The sequence below is a fragment of the Penaeus chinensis genome, chromosome 10 (assembly GCF_019202785.1).
Source record: "Penaeus chinensis breed Huanghai No. 1 chromosome 10, ASM1920278v2, whole genome shotgun sequence".
NCBI classification, from domain to species: Eukaryota; Metazoa; Arthropoda; class Malacostraca; order Decapoda; family Penaeidae; genus Penaeus; species Penaeus chinensis.
This window is the reverse complement of record NC_061828.1, coordinates 27,376,871-27,384,370: the sequence shown is the minus strand read 5'-3', so window position 1 is coordinate 27,384,370 and position 7,500 is coordinate 27,376,871. Positions and strand designations below refer to the sequence as shown.

The 7,500-nt window shown below is 40.4% G+C and overlaps 1 protein-coding gene across 1 annotated transcript in view; it reads right to left on the bottom strand.

Moving 5' to 3' along the window:
* LOC125030009 (insulin-like peptide receptor) overlaps positions 1 to 7,500 on the bottom strand; it is a 108,219-nt gene that overhangs the window by 84,296 nt on the left and 16,423 nt on the right.

Sequence of the window (7,500 nt, the reverse complement as noted above, 5' to 3'; positions counted from 1 at the left end):
AGTGTCAGCCCAGTAACCCCCCCCCCCTCCCCTCCCCTCCCCCGGGCTCCTCCCCCGCCTCGCCCCAACGCATTTCGTAGACCGTCGCCCTCCGACCGGCCTTCCGTGGCAGAGCCGCCCTTGTGCTGATCGGGTTGACGTTTTCCTGCACAGAGCAGACTGGCTCGTGCACTCTGTATATTTGGATCTTTCTATTTTTTAATGATAGTGTTGGTAATGATAATAATGATGATTATTATTACTATCATCATTATTATTTTTTATCATTATCAATGTTATCATTATTATTATTATTGTTTTTATAATTGTTATTATCATTGTTACTGTTATCATTTTCATCATCATCATCATTATTATAATTATCATTATCATTATTATTGTTTTATTATTATCATTACCATTATCATGATCATTATCACTATTATCATTATTATTATCATTATCATTTTTAATATCATTTGTATCATCATTGTTATTATTTAATATTATCATTATCTTTATTATCATTGTTATTATCACAACTATTATTCGTAGTATCATCATCATTATCAACGTTATTATTATTTTCTCGTTATAGTAGTGAGATGTAAATATACAATTACTTAATCGTTATTGCAATTATTATTGTTTCGCTATTTTTTCCTTAATGCGATTAATCATTTGGTATATGATACACGGGACTCAATGGCTGGTGCCTTTTTTAGATGAAGTTGGGTTGAGTCATGTGACAGAACTCCTTGACAGATTCTTGGCATCGGCGAGAGCGTCTGGCTGTCGAGATACTTGGCATGTAAATATTCACTATAAGGAGGATGGGGATAAATAACTCTACCAATATCAAGTCTGAAGTGAAAATAGATAATAACTATGACAATGATAACAACACCACCACCAACAACAATGATGATGGTAAGGATTCTAACAATGATGATAATAATGATAACAATAATGATAATTATGTTGGTAATGATAAAACTAATATTGAATATAACTATAGCGGGTAATTATGATACATTTTTTTTTAACAATGATAATGATGATGATAATGATGATTGTAATGATAATGATATTGATAATATTAATACTAATACTAATAAAAAGGATAGTAACAATGACAATAGTTGCCGTGGTCCCGTTGGCCTGGTCCCCGCCAATGACCTGAGGTTCTGGAGCAGGAATAAATGATGTGGGGAACCCTGTGATGCTGCCTTTGTCCAGGACGAGACGTTCCGGGGCCCATTTCCGCTAATGAAGCGGGCGCACTCACTGTGCACCCGCGTGAGTCCCGCCTGCCTTGCCCTCTCGGCGTGAGTGCGCCATCACTTAGCAGTCCCCCCGTGAATTGCGAGATGGTAGCCTCCTTGTAAAGATGCAATTCAACTCCCAGGTTAATGACCTAATTAAACGGACGCAGAATCATGATTTGAAAGAAAATTAACTATCACTATTGGCCCCAATACCTGTAAAGGAGTAATCATTAACGGGGATTTGCGGACATTGGAGGAAAGTGAAATTCTAATTCTAATGCAAACAGCATCAGTCAGGAGCTTGCGGCTAAAGATAAAGAAACCTCAGAGTTAAAGGAAACGGTTAAAAAATCAATTAAACAAATTAAAGAAGTGAATAATACAATTCAGCAAATTGCTGAATCAACCCAGCAAAAGCAGCAGCAGCATCATCAGGAAGATAATACCAAAACACAATCTAGATCACACCTCGTCCAGGCGGCTCCTGCTTGGACTTGGCCTGTTTCTTGGAAATGATCATATCCTACTGGTCGTCTCCCTAGCAGCGAGATGCAGGACATGGAGGCTACTGTCTCCAAAAACACCCATGGGAGGCCCCTGGGTAGCGAGGGAGAGGAGGACGAACCTCCCTCCCAGAAAAAGAAAATGAAAACCAGCAGACAAGGCACTTACATACGTTATAAATCGAAATCTTTGCGTTCCCATTATACAGTGAAACTGTCTTAGAACTAAAGTAAATGTACTTAGATTATTAGCCTCGTCTTATGCTCCCGATATTATAGTTCTCCAAAAAATACATTTAACCACCCTCGTGTCAGACAAGGTCGTTCCGCTGAGGAACTACCATCTGTGTCGGAAGGATCGAGAGGGTAGGGGTGGAGGCTGAGTCGCCATGTACATCCACCAAAGCCGCTCTTTCAACGAAGTGGCAATTGGTTCTACTTTGGAGTTTGTCACATGTAAAGTAAAAATCAATAACACGTATCTAATTACATGTTCAGTAAATTCATTATAATCATTCATCATTTGGGAGCTAACGCCGGCAGGGGCGCATAGCCGTATCCATCCTTTGCTTCCACCTACGAGGATCCCTCATGGCGAGCCGCCAGGCAGGGGCCTGGCTCATCTCTAGCTCCTCACGACAGGTTTGATTGATCTTCCCAAGCCACGACCTTCTCAGTCGTCCAACAGGCCGCATCCACCCAGGGTTGTCTTAGACAGAGACAACCCGGTGGGTCATCCTGCGGGAATCGAGCCAAGTGGCTGTATAGCCTGAGTTGGTGATCGTTGATTGTGCAAGTAGCAGGTCCTGTACCGGTCTCACAGTGCAGCCGTTGGTTGGACACATGGTCCCGCCAACTGTACACCATGATCCGGTGCAAGGATCTGTTACAAAAGGCATCAAGACGAGATTCCAAAGCACAAGATATCGTCCAAGTTTCACTACCATATAGTAAAACTGGCAGTATCAAGGCCTTGAAAACACGTAGCTTGGTCCTTCTGCACAGATACCGGGATCTACAAATGCCGAGGTATATAAAACTCTCTGTGACTTTGATGTTTTCAGCACAAGCATGTACCGACTGCACAGGGTCTCCTAGTAGGCCCCCAAAATCCTGGATCTTGGTCTTGGTCCAGGAGACCTCTAGCCCCAGGGGCTTTGCTTCATTGCTAAATGCATTAAGAGCCGCCACTAGGGTTTCCAGAGATTCAGATAGAATGGCAACATCATCAGCAAAGTCAAGGTCTGTAACCTTGATATTGCCCAGAGTTGCTCCACAGTGACTTTAGACAGTAGCTCTACCCAGTATCCAATCCATGCAAGTGTTGAAAAGTGTTGGTGCAAGAACAGGCCTTAACTACAATTTGCAGCACTTTCAGTGCTATAAGTTCAGTTTATTGTCTACCTGATAATGTGGTAATTTATGAGCTCTTTGCTCTTCAGGATAATCTGCCACAAAATAAATTAATTTTAGGTGTTTTTAATGCTTATCATTAATTATAGGGGTCCCTGCAGGTGGATGGTAGAGGTGAGCAAGTAGTTTAGTTGATTGATGATTCTGATCTGTTTTTTTCGAACGATGATAGTCCGACGCGAGTGGATGATAATACCGTTAATTTGAGCTTTATTGACTTATCACTGGTCTCTTCATCAATAGCAGCCAAGTACCTGTGACACACCATTGACGACTCATTCGGAAGCGATCACCTTCCTATCACTATTGAATATTCATGTGACACAGCAAGAGCGCCTTCAGCATCTAGATTTAACGTAAAGGGAGCAGACTGTGTCACCTTCACAAGGAGCATCAAGCTCGAACTTGGAGAAACCAAACAAACTGCATATACAAGGTCATGGAATGAATTGTTAATAGTAAGCTATTGCATTTATTAAATACCAGAAATTTTCTAGTTGATGAGCAGTGCAACTTTTGATCAACTAGTAAACCTGAAAAGTCATTCAGGAGGTAATTGCCAAAAAATTATTTTCTGAATTTTGTATTCTTAGATATAGAAAAAGCCTACGACATGACATGGTTTTTGGATTACATGGAACTTAGCCTTGTTTTATTCAAAACTATATTTCTGACAGAATTTTGCTAACAAATTGTCACTTTTTTGGACAGTTTTGTTTAGGCAAACGGGGTACCGCTAGAAAGTGTCTTGTCACTAATTTTATTCTCTGTATGATCAATGACATCTTACCAGCTCCCCCTGGTACTGGATACGATTCATAGCTGGGGCCTCCAGTGGAGTTTTAGGTTTTCCACAAGAAAGAGGATTGGGGTAATTTTTCACACAGAAAGATGCCAAACATCTTGGTCTAATTTTTTATTGTAGACTTAATTGGAAAGACCACATTGGTCAATTGAAAAAGTAAATGTCAAAGAGCACTAAGTTTACTAGTGCTTTCCTGAAAATAAATGGGAAACTGATAGAAGGTCTTTACTAATGATATATAAAGCCCTAATTAGGTCTAAAGTAGATTATGAGTCAATCGTGTATGGATTGGCATCGAGCTCAATTTTGAAAGGTTTGGATGCTGTGCAGAATGCTTGTGTGCGAATGTTTCTTGGAGCCTGCAATGCACTCGTATCGTGCGTCTTGAGGTGGAGTCAGGACTACCTCTTCTCTGACTCAGACGCGGCCAGCAGGCACTGATTTATGCCGCAAAGGTGGCATTAGGCCCTTTTTCACACAACTCCACGACCTCGTTGAGAAAGTCGATATAGATCTCTCTTCCAGCAATACCCCGATTCATTCAAATATAGCGCCATGGGAAACCCCCAATTTTTCCATTAAGGTAGCCTGGCTTCTATCAGCTATGGCCATGGCGCCGGAGGTGGAGGTACATCAGAGGTTCAGAGAGATCCTTATTAAACATCTCCTTTTTTCATATATATACCGACATCTCCAAGACAAAGGAGTGTGTGGGTGCTGGTGTATGGTCGACTGAATGTGCATTAAGGTTCAGGCTGCCGAATCATACATCAGTCTTTCTTGTTGAATTTTTTGCTATTGACAAAGCTTTAATTTTTTGCGCTATCGACGACCCACGATAGAATAGTTATTTTTCCAGACTCACCAAGTTCACTTAAAGCCATTAAGTCATTAGAAACCACCAAAATGAACTAGCGGGTAATATCATTCGTAAGCTACATGGTGCTAACAAATAAATCAAGCTAATATAGGTACCAGGCCACTCTGGTATCCATGGCAATGAACAGGCTGACAAATAAGCCAGGTCAGGTAGCGATCTGGACCTTAACATGGTTCGTACAGATCTCAGTGTTTTGTGTCTCTTATAAAAGCAAAAATACATCTGTGGTAAAGTGAGTGGACCAACCTAAACATAAACAGCAAACACAAAAACAGAAAATAGTAATAGAAACGTGGGACAAAAACCACCACACACCATACATTGAATAAAGGTTTCCATCAAAGTGCCCCGATTGCACAAATCGCCTGACAATAGTCCATCTTCTAACAACCTGCCATCAGTGCAAAACAATAGATAAACTTAAAAAAAAATACTTTAGAAATAAACATTTACCATTCACAACATCAAATCTTTTATTAGATGATGAAAAAATGATACATACAGTAATTGCGTTTCTAAGGGAGACAAAACTTTATGACCTTATCTAGATTGATATAATGAATAGGATGCATTGGCTTAATAACCTTGGCCACATGCCGCTGGTTGATAGTCAAGAGATCTTAAAAAAAACTTCGGTCCTTACTTCTGTCTTGCTTCTCGCCTTTTGGGTTTACCTCGCTTCGTGCCAGGGTTTTCCGAGTTCGTGTCTTCCCAAAGTTAAGTAACTTTCTGTGGTATTATGTTTGAGACTATTGGTCTCTTTTGGACTTTTGTGTGTGACATACTGCATTATCATCTGCAGGGTGCTCTATCTTTGGTGAAGTTCCAAAGCCGCATTTAGTGAGCCAAAGTGTCAGAGAGCATAAAAGAACCACTTCACATAGAAGGGACACTGCTTGAGGATCCGTACCTCCTGTGGTGACATTAATGTTCGTAAGTAAGCTATCACTTAGTTTTCTTATCTCTCAGCCTGAAGATCCGTGCCTCTTGGGAGAAAAAAAAAAATAGTTTTTTTTTAAAATCCAAAACTGTCAAGATCTAACATTATCTTTTCGTTTGCTTGATGCGTTGTCTCGGTTAATACCTGCCTGACCTTGTGAGTGTTCAGACGGTCTTCGTGATCAGTGATTGGTGTATTTTCTCTCTTACTTGGCCTTCGTCTCTAAATTATTTCTTGGACAATGATTTTTTTTTTGTTTTTTTTTTTCTTTCTACACAGGTGTTATTATTAAGTGTTCATCAGCACTAGCTTTTTTTCCTAAGTTAATCTCCATTTTGGGTAGGAAATTAACTTGTTTAACTTAGGGATCTGTATGTTTTTGTGTTGACACCCTGGATAAAAACACTTACAGAGTTGGGACGCCAGCTAGGGATAATTAAATTTGTATGTGTTATTTTTAAATGCGTCTGGTGTTGGTTTTCAGACGCATCACCCCCACTGTGATAAATTGGTGATGCACACATCTGTAAAAAGGCTAGGTGAATCAGAATATATTTATCTGATATTCTAGAACAGACCATAACTTTTGCCATAAATGGGTTCTCGCATCCAGCAGGTGGATGCTCAAACCGAAAGGAAGATGAATTCCATGATCTTGGATTTTTCTTCCAAACACGTCCACGCAGACGCCCAGCCTACGCTATCTTCCTTTTCACATTTACACACACATCCAACATTAAGCACACACTCTGTATTTTCCTTCCAACCTTCTCATATACAACATTCACACCCCCGTACACAACACACAGTTCCCGAACCTACCAATCGAGCGGTGGCAGCGTGCCGTAGGCTTGGAACCTTACATCTGTTCACTACAGACGAATCTTTTCCTGAAGAAGAACCTATATTCTCGGTTGAGCCCGAATTCAACCAGACACTTTGAAGTCTACTGGGTCTACGCCCCGCTACAGTAATATGATGATGATAATAAAAAGAAGAAAAGAAGAAAATATTGAAAATCCCCCAAGTTCATGCAAGCCAACCATGTTTCCTCCCTTCCCCCTCCCTCCTCCCTTCCCCCTCCCTCCTCCCTTTCCCCTCCCTCCTCCCTTCCCTCACCCTTCTCCCTTCCCCCTCCCTCCTCCCTTCCCCTCCCCTCCTCCCCCTCACTCCCGTTCCCCCTTTTAAAAACTAACCCCCCATCCAAGTGATATAAAAGGCCAGAGGAGGAGGAGACTTTAAAAGGAAGTTACGAGGCAGTTTCAACATTCGCGGGGAGACTCAAGGAAAAAGAAGAAGAAAAAGAAACTTTGGTCATTTTCGCCTTAAAGATTTAGAGGAGGCGTGGTCGGGGAGTGAACAAGAAGGTGAGGCGGAGGGGGGAGGGGGAGAGGGTTAACTAACTGAATTTTGCTAAGATTTATATATATGTGGATGGGTATATTTATCTATATATGTATTTATGTATGTGTATGTATTTATGTATATATGTATTTTTGTATGTATTATGTATATATGTATTTTTGTATGTATGTATGTATTTATGTATTTATCTGTCTGTAAACATGTATAAAAAGACGAGAAAATATACACCACCTCTACTTAAACTTATCTATAATTAATTCATACAAATATTTAATTCATTTTTATTTTTATTCGTCTGTCCAATTCCTCTGGATGTTTTTATTATTGATCATTCCAGTTGTTGTTAT